The sequence below is a fragment of the Scyliorhinus canicula genome, chromosome 2, assembly GCF_902713615.1.
Source record: "Scyliorhinus canicula chromosome 2, sScyCan1.1, whole genome shotgun sequence".
NCBI lineage: Eukaryota > Metazoa > Chordata > Chondrichthyes > Carcharhiniformes > Scyliorhinidae > Scyliorhinus > Scyliorhinus canicula.
Window position 1 is genome coordinate 146,809,210 of NC_052147.1, and position 22,403 is coordinate 146,831,612.

The window sequence follows — 22,403 nt, forward strand, 5'->3', positions numbered from 1 at the left end:
GACTAGGGACTTTTCACAGTAATTTCATTTTTGCCTACTTGTGACGAGAGATTTTTATTTCATTTCAGAGTGATTAAGGAATATGTGAGGTTTAATTGCACAGGGGAAGTTTCCCAATCGGTGGTCTGGGAGGCTCTGAAGGCAGTGGTAAGGGGGGAGATTATCTCGTTTAAGGCTAAGGTGGACAAGGAAGAGAGAGAGGAGCGCAAAAAATTGGTAGAGGAGATTCTGGAGGTGAATAGGAGATTCGTGGGAGGCCTAGGTCCAGCCCTTTTGGCCAGGAGGAAGGAGCTTCAGGCAAGGTTTGACTGATTGTCCACAGGGGAAATGGTGTGCCAGTTGAGAAGGGTGAGGGGGCAGTCTATGAACATGGGGAGAAGGTGGGACATATGTTGGCTGGCCAGCTCTGGAGGAAGGCGGCGGCCAGGGAGAGTCCTGGTGCGGGATAAGATGGGGAAGCTAGTGGTGGCCCCAGAGCAGATCAATAAAGTTTTTGAGAAGTTGTACAGGTTGGAGCTGCTGGGAGAAAAGCGGGAGATGACGGGGATTCTGGACATGTTGGAGTACCCGAGATTGGAGGAAGAGGGCAGGGCTGGAGGGGTGGTGGGCAAGTAGGAGATAAAGGAGGCAATTGAAAGGAGGACCTCAGGGAAGGCAGCAGGACTGGATGGGTTCCCAGTGGAATATTATAAGAAGTTTAAGGGCACGTTACAACCCCTGATGGTGGGAATGTTTGAGGAGGCGGTAGGTAGGAAGGTCTTGCCACAGACATTGGGGCAGGCTTCGTTTTCCCTGCTGTTAAAGAAGGAGAAGGGTCAGCACGGTGGTGCAGTGGTTAGCATTGCTGCCTCACGCGCTGAGGTTCCAGGTTCGATCTCGGCTCTGGGTCACTGTCCGTGTGGAGTTTGCACATTCTCCCCGTGTTTGTGTGGGTTTCGCACCCACATCCAAAAACGTGCAGGTTAGGTGCATTGGCCACGCTAAATTGCCCCTTAATTGGAAAAAATGAATTGGGTACTCTAAATTTGTTTTAATAAAAAGAAAGATAAGGACACGGTGGAGTGTTAGTCGCAAAGGCCCATACCCCTACTGAATGTAGATGCCACGATATTGGCAAGGTTGGAAGGATGTATCCCGAAGGCGACAGGAGAGGATCAGACGGGGTTCATGAGGGGAAGGCAGATGTTCTCTAAAGTGAGACGGTTGTTAAATGTGATCATGTCGCTGGCTGAGGGAAAGGAGACGGCGGTGCTGTTGGCACTTGATGCAGAAAAGCCATTTGATCGGGTAGAGCGGGGTTATTGGAAGGCGGTCTTAGATTTGGAATTGGACTGAGGTTCGCGGCGTAGGTACGGCTGCTGTATCTCGGGAGCTGATGGCGAGTGTTTGCAGTAATAATATGAATTTGGGTACTTTGCTCTGCACCAAGGTACAAGGCAGGGGTGTCCTCTCCCCCTGTTGTTTGCATTGGCTACAGAGCCTTTGGCCATTGCGCTAAGGAGCTTGGGGTTTTGGAATGGGATAGTGAAGAGGTGGAGCATAGGGTATCCTTATGTGCTGATGATCTGCTGCTGTAGATCTAAGAGATGAGCACGTTGGTGGGAAGTATAATGGGGCTGCTCGAAAAATTTGGATTGTTCTCCGGGTTTAAATTGAACCTAGGCAAGAGCGAGCATTTTCTGGTTTCCCAAACGGAAATGGGAGGAGGGCTGCCATTTTGTCTGGCGGCAACCCACTTTAGGTAGTTGGGGGTGCATGTGATGTGGGATTGGGGTGTGCTCCGAAGGTATCATTTTACTAGTTTGGTGGGAGAGGGTAAAGGCCGATTTGGCAAGGTGGGAGAACCTCCCTCTGTCATTGGCCGGCCTGGTGCAGGCAGTTAAAATGGAGAGAGGGTGACAGGCAGGCCTCCCAAACTTACTGTACTATTACTGGGCGACAAATGCGAAGACTGCGGGCTGGGTTAAGGGGGAAGGAGAGGAGATTTGGTGGGTTAAGATGGAGGAGGGCTCGTGTAGGGGATCGAGGTTGTGGGCACTGGCAATGGCGCCGCTCTCGATTTAAGGGTGCACCCTGGAGGAGGACAGGGGATTTGCTGGAGTTTTTGACCCTGGAGAAGGTGAAGTTTTAGCTGAGGGGGCAAAGAAGGGGTTCTTGGGGTTTGTTTATCGTGTACTTTCGGGAGTTGGTTGCCATTGAATGGTAAGGGGCAGAGGGTTTGTTTTTCATTTATGATTTAAGAGTCCGTGTTTTAGGTTTTATATTGTTGGGGTGGTTTTGTTGTTTTTTGTTCTTTGCATGGTGAAAATATGGCAAATAAAAATATTTTAAAAAATATATTAATGTGGACATGGCTAAACTAAGATGCTGACTATTTGCTTTGATATTTGCTGCTCCCTGTCACCTGCAAGTATAATGACATCAAGAAGCAGCTGGCTAAGAATATGAATGTCTGTTGCAATAAATGTTACAGCCAGCTGCAGGGATATATTTCAAATAGTGCTGTTGAATGAAAGGCAAACAGTTATATTTCATGTCCTGTTATAAATATTTCAGTTATCTACTTTCAGTGTGTGTGACATTTTTGGGGGTTGAACAGGATTACAGATTGGAGGATGGTGGAACCAACGCAAGGAGCTGAAGGAGGGAAGCAGAGAAAAGGGGGAATTTAGGTTGGTGTGGATACAGCGGGTTGGAGGCATGGAACAGATGGTGGTCAAAGAGGGGAAAATGCAGCCCTAGAAGGGTATAGGAGGGTGGGAGGGTGTTGATGTAAAGGGGAAATGAAGTAAGATGGCAGTCCATGATAGTAACTGCTGTCATTTTAAATTTCAGGAGGGGAATGTAATTGGCCATGATTTGTAAATTCTGAACCTGGCTGTGAAAAGTTCTCCCTTTGTTTTAGATGATGCAGATAACTGATGCTTATGAGCATATTTTTTGTACATTATTCATGCACACTTTTTTTGTATTTGTTGCTGAATTATTTCCTGTAGTCATGGAATATGTATCTGTCATGTATCTGGGTTGGGTGGGGGGGGGTTGTGAAAAAGTGTGAGGTTATGCATTTTGGTAGGAAGAATGGAGGCATGGACTATTTTCTAAATGGGGAAAAGGCTTAGGAAATCAGAAGCACAAAGGGACTTGGGAGTCCTAGTTCACCATTCCTTAAGGTAAATGTCAGTTGGCAGTTAGGAAGGCAAACGTACTATCAGCATTCATGACGAGATGGCTACAATACAAGAGCAGGGATGTACTTCTGAGGCTGTATAAGGCTTTGGTCAGACCCAATTTGGAGTATTGTGAGCAGTTTTGGGCCCCGTATCTAAAGAAGGATGTGCTGGCCTTGGTAAGGGTCCAGAGGAGGTTCATAAGAATGATTCCAGGAATGAAGAGCTTGTTATATGAGGAATGGTTGAGGACTCTGGGTCTGTACTCATTGGGGTTTAGAAGGACAAGGGGGATCTTCTTGAAACTTCCAGAATACTGCGAGGCCTGGATGGAGTGGACATGGGGAGACTGTTTCCACGAGTAGGAAAAATTAGAACCCGAGGGCACAGCCTCAGACTGAAGTGACTATCCTTTAAAACAGATTAAAATTTTTTTTTTAGAGTACCCGAGTATTAATTTTTTTCCAATTAAGGGACAATTTAGCATGGTCAATCCACCTAAGCAGCACATCTTTGGGTTGTGGGGGTGAAACCCATGCAGACACGGGGAGAACATTCAAACTCCAGCAGGACAGTGACCCAAGGCCGGGATTTGAACCCAGGTCCAAAGCGCTGGAGTCCCAGTGCTAAACACTGCACCACGTACCGCCTGTAAAACAGAGATGATGAGGTATTTTTTCCCCAGAGGGTGGTAAATCTGTGGAACTCTTTGCCACAGAAGCCTGTGGAGGCCAATCACTGAGTGTCTTTAATACAGAGATAGTACCACAGGCTCCAGTCTGAATGGACGATCCGAAAGTTTGTAATGTAATTTTGTGTAAATTTAGGTATGTACTCCCAACCCCATACCATAAGAAGCGATGTGAGGTCATCAACTGAGTAAACTGCAAGAATGATATCCAAATGTTTTGAGGATTGAATTTCAGAGACTATTTGATTCCAGTTCTGACTTATTTATGATTTTTATTTTGAGAGTGCAGTTGCTCATTTAACCAGAAGTGGCACATGATTTGAACTATAGCATTAAGCAGGTGTAAAAATTGTAAAAGACTGGAGGAAGTCTATATCCTGTGCATAATAATATGAAACATCAGTGGATGGGCATGTTAAGTAGCAGTGTTGTAACCCCATAATCATTTTACCTATGTATTGGATTTGAATGCAAGTAACATTCGCATGAGATAATGGCCATCTCCAAAAAGAGAATTTAACCATCTCTCCATGACATTCAATGGCATTATCATCGCTGAATCCCCACTATCGCACCCTGGGGGGGTTATCATTGACCAGAATTTTAACTGGACCAGCCATTTGAATGCTGCATCTATAAGAGCAGATCGGATTCTGGGAATTCTGTGCTGAGTAACTCAACTCCGGAGTCGAACCCTGTCCACCAGCTACAAAGTAATCTCCCACCATCCAGACTTGGAACTATATATCTGTTCCATCACTGTTGCCAGACCAAATACATGGAACTCCCTCCCTCGCAGCACTGTGGGTGGACCTGCACCAGATGCGCTGCAGTGATTCGGTTCAAGAAAACAGCTCACCACCACCTTCTCAAGAGAGTTTAGGGATGGGCAATAAATACTGGCTGTACCAATGATGCTCTCATCCCATGAATTAATACATAAAATTTGGCCGTGTGCAAAGATTTACGTTCTTAAATTTAAGATGAATCATACGATTCTCAATTTAATAAAATTTGGAAACGGGGCGACTTTGGTCATAGGGACTGAATCCGTTTCAATTACCCTAGGCGGCAGCTGAAGACATTTGAGACTGCCACCAAGGGCTACAGTGGCTGCATAGTTTTCAGAGCTAAAGGTATTGTGGTATTCGGGATCTAGTAGAAAAGGCTATTGATGTGCATTATCTGAGGTTGGCTGAAGATTAATGAATTGTCTTGATGATGCAAAGTAAGGCAGCACGGTGGCTCAGTGGGTTAGCCCTGTTGCCTCACGGCGCTGAGGTCCCAGGTTCGATCCCGGCTCTGGGTCACTGTCCGTGTGGAGTTTGCGCATTCTCCCCGTGTTTGCATGGGTTTCGCCCCCACAACCCAAAGATGTGCAGGGTAGGTGAATTGGCCATTCTAAATTGCCCCTTAATTGGAAAAAATGAATTGAGTACACTAAATAAAATAAAAAAAGATGATGCAAAGTAACTTTGACATTCAGAAGTTGTCTTTTGCGGGGTGGTGTTTTATTTCAGAGGAAGAAAGAATGTTTTTTTTAAATTTAGGTTAGCCAATTATTTTTTTGAATTAAGGGGCAATTTAGCGTGGCCAATCCACCTACTCTGCACATTTTTGGGTTGTGGGGGCGAAACCCACGCAGACACGTGGAGAATGTGCAAACTCCACACGGACAGTGACCCAGAGCCGGGATCGAACCTGGGACCTCAGCGCCGTGAGGCGGTTGTGCTAACCACTAGGCCACCGTGCTGCCCCGGAAGAAAGAATGTTAACAAAATACCGCAAAGCGTTTCATGTACATGTAAATGAGGCCACAGTCCCTAAAGACCATAGACTGCTCTCAACTTGTGAAGAATTAAACCAGTGCGTCGCTCCACATCACGGGGTATTTTCTAAGAATTAATTGATTGTTGCGACTCCAGGTCAAGTGGGGCTGGAATTGACTGTGCAGCATCCCGGGATGGCATAACAGTTACAATAGTGATTAAAGTACTACTGTAGTCACTGTTCTAGGAAACACGACAGCCAATTTGAGTACAGTAAACTCCTACAAACAGCTGTGTGATAATGCTGAGGTAATTTATTTATTAGTGGCATTGATTGAGGGGTAAATATTAGCCACAATATCTGGGAGAGCTCCTCTGTTCTTATAAATAGTGCCGTGGTATTTTTACATCAACCTGAGTCAGAGGTTAGATGGGACCAAAGTGGGACTGAAAGACAGTAATCCAACATTCCCGTAGTACTGCACTGGAATGTCAGTCTAGATAACATGTTAAAACCCTGGATTTGAACACATGGATTCTCCGCCCCGCCGCTCCACATTTCTGTTTCACCCCGCTGGCGGATGCTCCGTTATGCTGGTCAGTGGGGTTTCCCATTGTGGGGCAGCCCCACGCTGTCGGGAACCCCCCGGCTGCTGGCAAAATGTGACATCCTGCCGGCGGAGAATCCAGCCCATGATGTTCTGTGTGTTAGAATGCTACTGGGGTTGGCATTTTTGATGTGATGAATCATTATCTCCTGCATGATCTAATACTGATTTAACCTGCTTTTAATGACTGCTGTACATAATTAATTAATTTGTCCCCCCTCCACCAATTCATGAGATTCACATGACATGCTAATTTAGCCAGGCTTTATGGTATTTGTGTTCTTTAAAAGCTTACTTTCTGACTCCTGGGTCCATGGGAATCACAAACAACAGTGCAGTTTGTAAACAAAATGCAACAGACCTTGTAATTAAGAAGATATTGTTGGACCTGGTGGCTCTAGGATTGCAGCAATCTTTAAGCAACTTATCTAGAGTCCTACTCATTTAATCAGTATTCATTTCTATGAGCTGGCGTGGGGAATACATCAGTAAATCAGCTAGAAGGAACAAAATTTGCATGCCTGCATGACCTTCCTTTGAAATACTTGTGAAAATTAGCCTTGATACGCTATTCGTTCTATTCAGATCCACTATCTTAGCACTGAAAAATAACACATTTCTTGGCTTTTAGCAGCATCTGTTCGGCATGAAGAGGAGCTGGGAGGCTGAGCAATGGAATATCTATATTTTATGCTCTTGTCTCTGTAACAATAGTGGCTACGTTTCCTGCCTAGGAAGTAGCGTGAAAACAGACAAACATTCAATTGTGATAAATGCCGTGACATTTTCACACTTGTGTCGGAGGTGCCTCATGATAGTTCAAAGATGTTTCCCACTGACTGGCTCAAAGAGCACTTGCAGCGGTATCTTGTCTGCAATGGTTTTGGAGAGTGGTGCAAGGAACATCCCAGCAGGAGAAATTGAAGGGAAAAAATATCACTTGGTGTTTAGTGCAAATATGAAATGACATGTACAATGAGTAACAGATAGATACATTTTGATGTAAGTACATAATTCATAAGCCTAACAAATAGGTTTCAGCATTTTACGCCAGTGTATTCCTTGACAAACTGTACTCTTTGTAGCGACTATTTTATCTCCCTCTGCTTATTGATTTCTCAAATAGAGTGTTGAATTAGCAGAAGCTGCTTCAGAAACACTCCAAGCTTTTACTTTGAATCTTTTTGTTACAAATGTATCTTAAGTGCAGCTTATGATCTATTTGAAGTGATCTTGCTTCAAGTGTTTAAGATGTTCATGGAATTAGCTTCAAGTGTTTTAAGATGTTGTGTCTTTGCACTAGTTCCTTCTGTGTGGCAGGGTTTGTAGTCTTCCCTCATTACATTGCTTAGGGGTTTCTTGACAAGCTAACAATTTTAACTGCCCTAAAAATGAATGCTCAAGTAATAATAATCTTTATTACTGTCACAAGTAGGCTTACATTAACACTGTAATGAAGTTACTGTGAAAATCCCCTAGTCACCACACTCCGGCGTCCATTCAGGTACACTGAGGGAGAATTCAGAATGTCCAATTCACCTAACAGCACATCTTTCGGCATTTGTGGGAGGAAACCGGAGCACCCGGAGGAAATCCATGCAGACATTACTAGTATTAACAAAAGCCAGGATTGAAATTCCCATAGTTTGTCTTTTAAAGCTTTGATTATTCTTTATGATTCAAACTGTTTGGAAAGAAAGGACTGAGTCATAGAACAAATTGAACTGCTGGGGGAGACGTGTCCCTTGTTGTTCTGAATGTTATTTTTAAAAGATCTTTCCTTCACTTGTCCCTGCTCTGAAAATCACTGATTCATGCTGGGAAACATAACAGCCTTGCTAATGTCCATTCTTCACCTCCAAATTTAATTCCAGCTTGAATCATTGCAGCTTGACCAAATGCCGACCTTGCCTGATGTCTGTGTGTTTGCTGGTAAGGACCATTGTCTGGTAATCAAAAGTAGGAATCCTGGCTGATTGAAAGTTGCACAGATGCACTGAATTCAATCATGATGGTTGAGAGCAAAGTCAGACTTGTTTTGTGTTGCTTTCCAGAGTTGAATAGCTTATTGCTGCTAACAGTTTTAGTCTAAATAAGTCATTTTGGCAAGATAATCAAGGGTGCTGGCAGCCATGATGACATTCTCCCTTGTGTGAATCAGCACATTGAGGAAAGGGTGAAAGAAAGAGGCTAGGTGGGGAGGGGAAGACATGGTAGGAAGTTTCAAGTCAATAGAGTAAGATTGAAGAATTGATTAATAATGGTAGGAATACAGTCGGGCAGATGATCTAATGAATGTACCACACTAAAGTGCAAACCCTTACATTTGGCAACATTACCAGAATGTGTTGATCTTTCACAAACTATCAGCTGCACAACCCGTTTCAAGAAAAGCACATTTTAATATCCCATTTATAATGAGTGAGTTGTTCCCCAGTATAATGCAGCACTGTGTTCAGATTTTGCCTGTTTTATATTGAGTGGGTTTCATTTTTTTATTTTTTTTTTAAATTTAGATTAGCCAATTACTTTTTCCAATTAAGGGGCAATTTAGCGTGGCCAATCCACCTACTCTGCACATTTTTGGGTTGTGGGGGCAAAACCCACGCAGACACGGGGAGAATGTGCAAACTCCACACGGACAGTGACCCAGAGCCGGGATCGAACCTGGGACCTCAGCGCCGTGAGGCGGTTGTGCTAACCACTAGGCCACCGTGCTGCCCTTGAGTGGGTTTCATGACAACAGTACAGCAGGATGTAACATTGCTGTAAACTTGCTATTATGACTTTATGCGTCAGACAAGTGGTTTTCCTTATCTAAGTGGGAAGTCCTGTATATGCCACAACGGTACGCCATATTTTGCTGGGCTGTGCAGGTTCTTTGCCTGTGGGGTGGGGGTGGGGGCAGAGGGGAAGGAACGGTAGTGTGTGTGGACGAAGGGAAGATGGCAGAAGGATTGGCAGCTGTCACAGGGCATTGGAGAGAATGGGCTTTTGAGAGTACAGTTTTCCTGCAGCCAGATCAAAATGGTGGCACCAGCAGTGGTTGCTTGTATTGTATTGTTTGCCAGTGATACTTGGTTTCTGGAAACAGAGGGTATAATCCTCTTTTGGGAGGGCTGCAATATTTCTGGAAACAGAGGGTATAATCCTCTTTTGGGAGGGCTGCAATGAAAATGGAGTTTTAATTTACTGATGGGTTAGATTTTACATTAGCAGCGCATTTGTGGCATTTGCCATTAGTTTGCTTTGCCCTTGGACGTTGAGTTTTTACATTTTTTGTACAGCAAGTTCCTGAAAGTGCAATCTGATAACGCATCTCAGTGAACAGGGCAAGCAACTGTATATCTCCTTAATTAGTCAGATTGAAGGATTGCGATATTAACTGTGAGGACTGAGAAGGAGTATAAATTAAAGTGGGTGAATTCAATGTCAAATTAAGTACAGCAAGAGAGGAAAATAAAGATTGGATTGAGGGCAAAAGAGACAGAATGGAAAATTTTGTTTTTGAAAATATTTTTATTCAAGTCTTTGATATTTTAATATTTTAAACACACAACATCGTAAAGAAAAACAACACAAACGTCCAACCCCCCGCCCCCAGTAACCTCAATCAAATGCCCCACTTTGCCCCCCCTTGACAGCTGACGGTAACCAGCTCTTTGAAATGTAATACAAATAAACCTCATTTCTTGTGGACCTCCTCACTTGATCCCTCAAAGAAAATGTCACATTTTCCAAATACAAAAACTCCATTAGATCCCCCAACTACAATGAGGCACAGGGTGGAGTGACTGACCTCCAACCCAACAGGACCCGCCTGCGAGCGATTAGCGAGGCGAAGGCTAACACATCTGCCCACGCACCCGACGGCAGCTTTGGAAAGTCCAACAACCCAAATATGGCCCCCAGGGGACTGGGCTCCAAACCCACGTGCAAGATCGCCGATAAGAAAGACCTCCACAATTTCTCCAGCCCCAATCACTGACAACACTCCCTCCAACAACGAGGAGGGTGCTGCCACCTGAAAAGTCAGAAAAACCTTTTTCGCGAAATCCCACACCTGCATATACCTGGAAACCTCCCCCTGTGGGATCTCAAAATTCTTCCCCAACTCTTCCAAGCTCGCAAACCGCCCTTCTAGAAATAGGTCCTTAATTCCAATCACCCATCGCTCCTCCCATACCCGAAACCTTGCATCCCTCCTCACTGGCTCAAACCCATGGTTCCCTCGGATCGGCATCAACTTCAACCCTACGCCTAATCTAAAGTTCTGGCTGAAATTGCATCCATATCTTCAGCAGGGCCACCACTAATGGACTCCCCGAGTACTTCCCTGGTACAAACTGGAGCAGTGCAGTTGCCAGAGCCCGCAACCCCAACCCCTTACAAGAGCCTGCCTTGATCCTGAACCACAATGTCTCTGCCTCCTGCTCCAGCCCCGCACCTTCACATTCACCGCCTCAATTAAATTGAATGAAATGAAAATCGCTTATTGTCACGAGTAGGCTTCAATGAAGTTACTGTGAAAAGCCCCTAGTCGCCACATTCCGGTGCCTGTTCGGGGAGGCTGTTACGGGAACCGTGCTGCTGGCCTGCTTGGTCTGCTTTCAAAGCCAGCGATTTAGCCCTGTGCTAAACAGCTTGTGCATCAGGTTCAGAAGAGCCAGGCCCCCCTGTTGCCATCTCTGTAACACTGTCCTCCTAATCCTTGTCATCTTACCTACCCACACACCCCCATGAAAGAACGGTAGGCACTAAAGTAAAAATAAAATCTGCAGCAGAATGTCCAGCTTAACTGCCTGCCCCTGACCTGTCAACGATAGTGAAAGGCTTTCCCATCTCGGTAAATCCACAGTGACCTTGCCCACCAGGCTTTTAAAATTCAACTTACAGAGCCGGGCCCAATCTCGAGCCACCTGCATTCCCAAGTACCAAAATGACAACTTCCCTGAACCAGCCCTCGCACCCGGAGAAGACACCACAGTATACTCACTCCCCTCCAAATTTAACTTATAGCCTGAAAAAACCCAAATCTCGTGAGCAGTCCCATTATATCCCGTATAAAAAAAAGTCCAGGTTGGAGATTTACAACAACAGATCATCAGCATACAGAGACACCCTGTACTCCACTCCTGTCCCCCCATTACTATCCCCTTCCATTTACCTGAGCACCTCAGCGCGATATCCAAGTGCTCCATTACCAGTGTGAACAGGAGGGGGTGGACATTGCACACCTCTGCCTCGTTCCCCTATGGAATGGAAAGTACCCTGAATTTACCTCATTCGTGCGCATGCTTGCCTTCGGATCTTTATACAACAATTTAACCCATGCCACATACTTGGGCCCAATCCCAAATCTCTCCCCAAAACCGCAAATAAATAGCTCCACTCCACACGATCAAGCTCCTTCTCTGCATCCCACGCCACCACACCTCCATGGCTCCCTCCCTTCTACCGGTGAAAGCACCACATTTAAGAGACACCACATGTTCAACGACAACTTTCAGCCCTTTACGAACCCCGTCTGATCCTCCTCAATCACATTCAGGAGGTATTCCTCCAACCTGAGCGCCAGCACCTTAGCCAAAATCTTGGCATCCGCATTCTGCAGAAATATTGGCCTATACGTCGACCCACACTCCACCGGGTCCTTGCCCTTTTTTTAGCAGCAATGAAATGGATGCCTGTACCATTGTCTCTAGCAGTCCCCCCATAGCCACCACAACCTCAAACATCTCCACCAACAGCTAGCTTATCCAAAAGCTTTTTAGAAAACTCCACTGGGAAACCATCCAGCCCCATTGCCCTACTCGTCTGCATCCTCCGTATCCCCACCTGCACCCCTTCCATCTCACTTGGTCTTCCAACCCTGCCCTCTTCTCCTCTACTTTGGAACACTCCAACTGCCCCAAAAACTTCCTCATGTCTGACTCATCCTCCGGAGGCTCCGACCTATACAAAGTTTTATAAAACTCCTTAATGCCTTGTTCACCTAATCCGGTGCCGCCACCATCTCCCCCGTCCCATCCTGAACCTGAACAATCTCTCACAGCTGCCAGTCGGCGGAGCTGGCCCGCCAGAAAGCGGTTGGCCTTCTCCTCATACTTGTACACTGCCCCTCTGCTTGCCTCAACTGCCGAACCGCTTTTCCTGTGGGCAAAAGGTCAAACCTTGCCTGTAATTCCTTTCTCTTCACCAGAAGATCCAGAGTAAGATCCTCTGCATACTTTCCATCCACCTCCAAAATTTCCTCAACCAACTGCTGCCACTCCTCTCTTGCCTCCCTGTCCACCTGAGCCTTAAACAAGATGATCTCACCCCTCACTACTGCCATCAACGTCTTCCACACCACTGACGGTGAAAATCGCTTATTGTCACGAGTAGGCTTCAATGAAGTTACTGTGAAAAGCCCCTAGTCGCCACATTCCGGCGCCTGTCCGGGGAGGCTGGTACGGGAAACCTCCCCATTCCTAATAAACCCCAAGTAGTCCTCAAACATCTTTCCTGTCTTTGCACAAAGGTTTGGGTTCGGCAACAGGCCCAAATCCAACCTCCACGCAGGCCTCTACTCCAGCCCCTTCTCCAGGACCACATTTACGCAATGTGGAGCATGGTCGGAGAGAACAATCACTGACTAGTCTGCATTTCTCATCCGGCCAACAGCGCCTTCCCCATAATAAAAAGTCAATCCTTGAATGCACATTGTGAACTGCCGAGAGGAACGAATACTCCCTATTCCACGGATGCAAAAACCTCCATGGGTCCACTCCCCACCCCCCGTATTAACTGGTGTGTATCCACATCCGGTATGGCAGCCGACATCTTCCTCATAAACCATACGTCATCCCAATTTGGGGCATACATGTTAACTAGCACCACTAACCTCCCATCTAAACCACCCGTTACAATAACGTACCCGCCTCTGTGGTCAGCACCACTACTCTATTTGGAACCTCATTCTCTTACCCACCAGTATCGCTACCCCCGGGCTCTATTATCAAAGCCCGAGTGGAACACCTGACTCACCCAGCCCTTCTGAAGCCTCAGCTGGTCCTTCACCCTCAGGGGGTCTCTTGCAACGGCATCAGATCAGCGTTGAAGCTCTTCAAATGCGAGAAAACACTTGCTCGCTTCACCGGTCTCATCAACTGTCTACACATTCCACGTTATCAAATGGACTAGGGGGTCTCTCACCCCTCCCTCCTATTTGTCATAACAACTACTCCCAGCCCTACCCCTAGTCACCGTCAACCACCTATCTCTCTTCTCTCCCCCCCCCCCCCCCCCACACACACACACACACACCTCATTCCCAGAAGCCACCCAGCCACTTCCTCTCAAAACCACTTCTCCCAGTATTGTTCCCATCCCCCCACCACTCACCGCTCTCGGGCCCATTGAAACCTGTCCATACAGATTCCAATGACTGTGCCCCCCCTCGCTCCCATTCAGTAGCCAACGTACGTTGTCTAGCGAGATGTCCCCTGCCAGAATCCCCACCCAATATCAAAAAGAAAACCAACTCAAAGGCCCCCCATACTTAGAACTTCCAACCCAACACAATAATCCCTCAGATTATGAAGAAACAAATCCAACAAATTACCCTAAAGTCCCAAAACCATCTCCTCACAAACACAACCGAAAAGAAGGATAAAAGATAAAAAGATAATAGCAAAGCCCAAACTCAATTCAATCCAGGCCTTCAGTCTGAATGTAGTAGTCCCTGGATTTATGTGTGAGCCTCAGCTTCGCTGGGTAGATCACTGCAAACCTCGCGTTGGTTTTATACAATGCTGCCTTCGCCCGACCAAAGGCCACCTGTCTTCTTGCCAGCTCCGCCATGAGATCCTGGTACGTAAGAATATCACCGCCTTCCCACCTCACACCTCGATTCAGCTTCACCCATCTCAACGCTTTTTCCTTCACTGGTAGCCGTGAAAGCAGACTATCACAGCTCTTGGTGGCTCATTCACCTTTGGTTTTGGCCAGAACGTTAATGAGCCCAGTCCAGTTTGTAGAAGGAGGGGTCCTCCTCCTTCCCCAATAATTTCATAGAATCCCTACAGTGCAGAAGGCCATTTGGCCCATCAAGTCTGCACTGACCCTCTGAAAGAGCACCCCACACAGGGTCAGGTCACCACCCTATCCCCTTAACCGAGCAACACCATCAAACCTTTCGGACACTAAGGTGCAATTTTAGCATGGCCAATCCACCTAATCTGCACATTTTTGGACTGTGGGAGAAAACCGGAGCACCCAGAGGAAACCCACACAGACACGGGGAGAATGTGTTAACTCCACACAGTCACCCAAATTCAGAATCTAACTGTAGTCCCTAACGCTGTGAGGCAGCAGTGCTAAGCACTGTGCCACCGTGCCGCTGGTGGATTAATGTCTGTTTAGGATGATCTGGTGGTTGCAGAATGATGACGGCATGTGTGATTTGCGTGGATTACTTTTAAAAGTTAAATGTGCTTCTCTGGATTGGCAGCGTGAAGATTTATACCTCCAGTCTTAATTCAAATGTTGTGGGGGAAAGAGAGTTCTTATTGACTGGTCCTCATTGGTTTTGAAAGGTGAAAATTCAAGGCATTCCGTTCCCGTTAGGGTTTGTAGTACTTTGTTTCCTATAACCAAAACAGTCAAATTCTGTTTCTGAGTTTTCCAAAGTTGGTTTGTTCTTCCTTCTCAAACATTTAATCCATAAGCAAATTCAATAAACCCACACATCCAGTGAGGAATCGTGCTTGACTGCCTCGTGGCGTCGAGGAAAAAGAAAATTGAATATTCTAAGTTTTAAAAAAAGGAATCGCGCTTGAAGGAAGCATGTGCTGGAGAATCAAGGCAACCATATTACACCTTTTTCTTTGGCCCTACAAGCACAAGCTCCTTAAAGGAAGCATAAACATTATTGAGTTTACTCTCTGACTTTTATTCTAATTATTCTTGCTCTCCAGACAACAATATATTTTTATTTGTAAATTTAGCCCCAGGTAATCTTCGATTCAGTGGTATGCTGTGTAATGTATATGGGGAGAATAGATGCTCTGAATATTCATGCCTCATTTAATGGATGTCATATCAACAGACTGTTGCTGCTACCAGATCTGGAATACAAGTGGTCTTCTTCCATGGGGTAATGACATGAGTTTAGTTAACTTAATGAAATAAGCCCGACTGTGGCGACTGGGGAATTTTCACAGTAACTTCATTGCAGTGTTTTAAAAAAAAAAAATTTAGAGTACCCAATTCTTTTTTTCCCAATTAAGGGGCAATTTAGCATGGTCAATCCATCTAATGTGCACATAGGTTGTTGGAGCGAGACCCATGCAAATATAGGGAGAATGCGCAAACTCCACACCGACAATGACCCAGAGCCGGGATCGAACCTGGGACCTCGGCGCCATGAGACAGCAGGGCTAATCCACTGTGCCACCGTGCTGCCTTCATTGCAGTGTTAATGTAAGCATACTTGGGCCTCTAATAAAGATTACCATTAAATGTGTTTATCATGGATAGTGAACTTTGTTTTGAACTTTTCTTATGGCGGGGTGGCACGGGGTGGGCGGCACTGTGGCGCAGTGGTTAGCACTGCTGCATCAGGGCACCGAGGACCCGGGTTCGATCCCTGCCTGGGTCGTTGTCTGTGTGGAGATTGCACATTCTCCCCATGTCTGCATTGGTCTCATCCTCACAACCCAAAATGATGTGCAGGATAGATGAATTGGCCATTCTAAATTGCCGCTTAATTGGAAAAAAGAATTGGATACTCTAAATTTATATTAAAAAATAACTTTCCTGTGGCGTGTAGCAGAGGACAGAAATTGTTGAGGCGTCGGGTACTTCCATGCTCCAGCTGTACTCATCAGTGAAAACGCAGTGAAAAATAATTGCTCATGTGGTTCTCAGTTGTGTAATCTTGGTTTAAATAAGACCTACTTTGGAATTACTACATACCACATTTTTAGATTAAAATGAAATTATTCAGGGTAGGTGATCGCTGTGAAGTATTGGTTCAGAATGATAAAGATGGAGTAATGGTGGTAATGTCACTGGGCTAGAAATCCAGACTAAAGCCCTGGGACATGGATTCACATTTCATCATGGCAGCTGGTGGAATTTATATTCAATTAAGAATTGAACCTAGTCTCTGTAATGGTGACCATAAAGCTATCATCAATTGGATTGAATTTGATTTATTACGTGTACCGAGGTACAGTTAAAAAGTATTGTTCTGCGTAGAGTCCAGACAGATAGTTCCATCCATGAAAAAAACATAGGATATACATTTTTAAAAATAAATTTAGAGTACCCAATTCATTTTTTCCAATTAAGGGGCAATTAAACTTGGTCAATCTACCTAGCCTGCACATCTTTGGGTTGTGGGGGCGAAACCCACACAAACATGGGGAGAATATGTAAACTTCACATGGACAGTGACCCAGAACTGGCATCGAACCTGGGACCTCGGCGCCATGAGGCAGCAGGGCTAATCCACTGTGCCACCGTGCTGCCCTCCATAGGACATACCAGTAAAATAATTTTGTTCACTCATGCTGCTTAGGGAAGGAAACCTGCCATTCTTACTTGGTCTAACCTACATATGACTCCAGACTCATGGAAATGTGGTTTACTCTTAACTGCCCTTTGAAATGGCCACTAACAAGCCACTCAGTTTAAGGATAGTTAAGGATGGACAATAAATGCTGGCCTTGCTCACATCCCATTGACAAATTAATTTTTTTGTTTAAAAAAAAATGTTTTTAAATATAAATTTAGAGTACCCAATTCATTTTTTCCAATTAAGGGGCAATTTAGTGTGGCCAGTCCACCTAGCCTGCACATCTTTGGGTTGTGGGGGTGAAACCCACACAAACACGGGGAGAATGTGCAAACTCCACACGGACAGTGACCCAGAGCCGGGATCGAACCTGGGACCTCGGCAACGTGAGGCTACAGGGCTAATCCACTGCGCCACCATGCTGCCCCTGGACAAATTAATTTTAATATATCATCTGTGCCTTCACCTGTCAGAGCCTTAAGCTCTGAAATTCCATCCCTAAACTTCCTTGCCTTTTTACCTTGCTTTCCTTCTTTCAGATGTTCCTTGACTGAGCTTTTGGTTGCCTGCCCTCATATCCATTTTGGTGTTTCGGTTTCAATTTTTGTTGCATAGTGCTTCTACAAAGTGTCTCAGATCATTTTATAATGTTAATGGTGTGATATAAATAAAAGTTGCTGCTTGTCCCCACCCCTTAATGTGCAGGAATTAAATTTGAGGTGCTCATAGGTCAGATGCGATTCCACAAGTCTTAATAGAGGCCCATTTTAAAAACATTACTGTTGAAGATCAGCCAATTTCCTTTGACAACTCTCTCTAGGTGGTTTAATTTGCCTGCATTATAGGCATTACGGGATATGGTAAACAAAGAGTAAAACGTTGAAATCATTCCATTCTCTCCATCAGGACACCTGCTGTGGTAGCCTGTCACAATCATTTACAGCTGGAAAGCCAGGAGAACTGCTGGTGAAGTGGTTTGTTTGATTCCGAACAGATTGGAGTAGCTTCTGAGACATTTTCTTCCATCCAGTTTTGTTCGCCTCCCCTAGCTTGAGGCTGTGTACTTTAAAGAAAGGAGGGAAAAGTTACTGAGCACGCTGGCTGAGTAATGGCAGAGGTCCAAAAGTAATCGCCTGACCATTCTGCTAGAAAATGCTGCATGGACAGCAAGTCTTGAAAGAGGGATAAACGTTTCCTTCTTTGAAGAATCCCTGAAATCTCCACAAGTCCATTTTTGTCTTTGCACGTTTTGGAATACAAAAGGTGAATTATATTTGGAGAAAAACATTTGACATGCTAAAGTAGAAAGCAGTTTGATGTTTATTAATTTAATGTTTCTTTCATTTTCAACTGAAATGATCATTGATTAATTTGAAACTATGTAGCAGTGGGAGCCTCTACCTCTTCATGGCCTGTGATCTTGGCTCTTCCACACATGCGGTAGCAGGCGTGGTGAGTTGCCAGACTTTGCAAAGTCTCAAGTGTTTGTTGATGGAACAAATCCAAGATTAGTTTCTTCAGCTGCTATTAGCAGCAGTCATTGCCTGAAAGTAGCTGTGATCTGCCTGGGCCATTGTTCTTAAGGAGAGAAAGAGAAACAGGCCAAATAATTATCTAATGTTTCGACATGGACCATGATGGGGTTGTGGCTCTTACTGTTGTAGTTTTTCAAATCTGTATTGTCACACCATTAGAAGTGTTTACTAAGAAAATGCCAAACTGCTTTCTTTTTAACCATTTCTCCTGTTTTTTAAACAACTTATCTATTGTGTTCCCAAATTTTCAAAACTCTAGTGGGCGAAGTATTTAAAAGTAACTCGGCAGATATCTGTGTTGCTTCAAAGATAAGCTCAACTATGCATTGATTATTTTCTGCCCATACAACAAATGTTTCAAAATTTGCACACTGTGATTTAGTAACCCTGGAGTAGTGGCTTTGAATGACAAGTGGATCAGCTTATTTGATCACTGTATTGTATTGAGATAATGAAGCAATTCAGGTGTAGGTTGATATGCGGCAAGTAACATTTGCACCACACAAATGTCAAGCAAACATCCCAACAAGAGAAAATCTGATCATCTCCCTCGACATTCAATGGCATTACCTTTCCTAAATCCCCACCATCAACATCCTGGGGGTTACCATTGATCAAAGCTTAAATGGACGAGCCATATCAATATTGTGGCGAGGAGAGTAGGTCATAGACTGGGTCATCTGTCGTGAGTAACTCCCCTCCAGATTTCTAAAACATGTACACCATCTATTGACAAGGCACAACTCAGGAGTGTGATGGGATGGAGTACTCTCCACTTTTCCCCCATGAGTGCAGCTCCAGGAATATTCTAAAAGCTTGATACTATCCAGGACAAAGCAGCCGGCTTGATTGACCCCCTCTTCTACCATTGCAAGCATTCACCCCCTCCATCACTGATGCACATCACCATCTACACAATGCATTAGAGCAACTTGCCAAGTTTGCTTCGACAGCACCTCCCAAAGCTGTGACCTCTACTCCCGTGACAAGCATGTCCAGCAGTGTGTGAAAACATCACCGACTGCAGGTTCTCCTCCAAGTCACTCAGCGTTATAACTTGGAGTCATTGCCGTTCCTCCATAGCTGCTAGGCCAAAATCCTGGAATTCCTTCGTAACAGCACTGTGGGTCTACCTAACCACCTGACTGCAGGAGTGCAACAAGGTGGCCCAGCACCACCACCTCCCCCAGGGGAAATTGCGCATGGGGAATGAATTCAATGATGCTTGCATCCCATGAATTAATAAAATTATTGATACCACATGCACTATGTCGCTAACTATTCATAGAATAAAATCAATTTTTTAAACCAACATTCTCATTTATCAATCTGAATTTAGTTGATAGTTGGGCAAGTGATACATTTTTGATTAGGTTGCCTTCATGAAATGGTTAGCCTGTGTTTGTTGTCCTTTCGAGTTGGCTGTAACTGTTCAGGAACTTTCTGTATATTGATAAGCTGCATTCTGTTGCTCAATGTTCTACCGCATCCCACCAATGCGCAATTGGATTGTGTTCTGACACTGGAGCTGCTATTTCATGATGCTGTAATCCAATTTTTTCTTCAGTGGTATTGATCAAGTACAGGAATCAGATAATTGGCAATGATTATTGCCTGAGTGCACCTTTCAGAATACAAAAACACTTTGGTTTGAACTGAGTACATTTCACAGTTTATTTGCTTGTAGTTCTTTAACTTTACCTTGTAAAGTCAGGCCTTGTTTATAAATAGAAAATTTTGAGTAAAACCAATTCAAGCCAGGGGTTGGGTAAATGTTGGCTGAGGTGGGAATGTGGCCCAGTTGACATTTGTTGTACTTCCGATTTGCTGAAAGGCTCCAAACTCTTGGCAGGAATGCAAGTATTTGCTGTTGTGTAGGTTTCAAACGTCTTCTGACTGTCGCAAAATTTTGGAATGTGTGGCCACTGCAGTTGGAAAGTGACCAACTTTCCTCTTTTCTTGATGGCACATGTCCTTCCCAGAATATGATTTGATGGCTGTTTAGCACACAGCTAAACCGCTGGCTTTGAAAGCAGACCAAGCAGGCCAGCAGCACGGTTTGATTCCTGTAACAGCCTCCCCAAACAGGTGCCGGAATGTGGCGACTAGGGGCTTTTCACAGTAACTTCATTTGAAGCCTACTCGTGACAATAAGCGATTTTCATTTCATTTCATTCATTTCATGGCCAGCCTTTGCTGCCTCTCAAAGATGCAAGTGAAGGGTGTTGTCTCGATCAGTCCAGCATTCCAGTGTTGCCATGCTAATTGGCTGCACTACAACTCGAACTTGTTCGGATCTGACATCTCTATGCATGGTGCACTTGCAGCAGCATCACAGCATCAGGATTTACACCTCTGACTGAGTGTTGTTTTCTAGGGAGTTTGAGCAGGTATTACGTTGATGTAATTCATTGAAGTACCAACAAGCTGCCCTGCCCCATGACAAATGCCTCCAAGTACCCTACTTGAGTGTTAGCCTTGATTTCTATGATCTATTGCTGGAGTGGGACCTACAACCTTCTGACTTGGAGATTAACTGCCACTTAACCATGGCGCTTGTGTTAGAGTTATACAAAGATCAAGTACAGATTAGAAAGTTCTGGAAATGGTGCAATTAATTGATACAGTAAAGTACTTATTACAACTTTGTATTTTAAAATGATATTACAAATAGCATAAAGCAAACACCCCTGAGACAATTAAAAGACAGTATGGTCAAGTTGATGATGGAATGAAGAAAAATAGAAAGCGGATTTAACATTGCTGACTGCAGATTACCAGATAGCCCAAATTTGTTTTCAGATTAACCATATTTTTAATTAGTGTGGCACGGTGACGCAATGGTTAGCACCGCTGTCTCATGGCTCTGAGGACCTGGGTTCGATCCCAGCTCTGGGTCACTGCCCATGTGGAGTTTGCACATTCTCCCATGTCTGTGAGAGTCTCACCCCAGAACCCAAAGATGTGTAGGGTAGGTGGATTTGCCATGCTAAATTCACAGTTCTACAGAGTCACAGAAAAATACTGCAGATAAGGCCCTTCGGGCCATCAAATCTGCAACGCCACATGAAAGACACCAGATCTGCCAACCCTACTCCATTTGTTAGCACTTGGCCCTTGGCTTGAATGTTAAGACGTGCCAAGTGTTCATCCAGGTACTTTTTAAAGGATGTGAGGCAAACTGCCTCTACTACCCTCCCAGGCAGTGTGTTCCAGATCGTCACCACCCTCTGGGTGAAGAAGCTTTCCCTCAAATCCCCCCTGAATTCCCGCCCCTCACCTTGAATTTGTGTCCCCTTGTAACTGACCCTTCAAATAATGGGAACAGCTGTTTCCTATCAATCCTTTCAATGCCCCTCAATCTTGTACACCATGATCAGGTCGCCCCTCAGTGTTCTCTGATCCAGCAAAAACAACCCAAGCCTATCCAACCTCTCTTCGTAACTTAAATGTTCCATCCCAGGCAACATCCTGGGGAAACGCCTCTGCACCTCCTCCAGTGCAATCACATCCTTCCTATAATGTGGTAACCAGAACTGCACACAGTACTCCAGCTGTGGCTTTACCAATGTTCTGTATAACTCCAACATGACTTCCTTCCTTTTGTAATTATAACATATGCCATTTTAACCACCCTATTAACCTGCCCGTCTGCCTTTAGAGACCTATTTGCAAATGTGCCACGGTCTCTTTGTTCCTCAGGACTTCCCAGTGTGGTGCCATTCATTGAATATTTCCTTGTCGAATTGCTCCTTCCAAAGTGTAACACCTCACACTTTTCAAGATTAAATTCCACCTGCCACTTTTCTGGCTCTGCGGGTTTGGGAAGCTGCCTCTCCTGACTAAGTTGCCCAGCATTTGGGTAACGTAGTCCGTCGGGTCTTTGCCCTCCATACATTCCGGCAGGCCCACGATCCTGATGTTTTGTCGTCGGGACCTATTCTCCTGGTCCTCAACTTTCTCCCTTAAGTTCCCCTGGGCCGCCACCAGCCTTTTTACCTCTGCCTCCAGGTGACTATTCTGTTGCTCTGGTCCGTCGAGGCCTTTCCAGGTTGAGGATTGTCCT

At 45.0% G+C, this 22,403-nt stretch overlaps 1 protein-coding gene across 3 annotated transcripts in view; it reads left to right on the plus strand.

The window, feature by feature from the left end:
* Nucleotides 1-22,403, plus strand: part of agap1 (ArfGAP with GTPase domain, ankyrin repeat and PH domain 1) — a 959,457-nt gene that overhangs the window by 23,855 nt on the left and 913,199 nt on the right. The window lies entirely within an intron of this gene.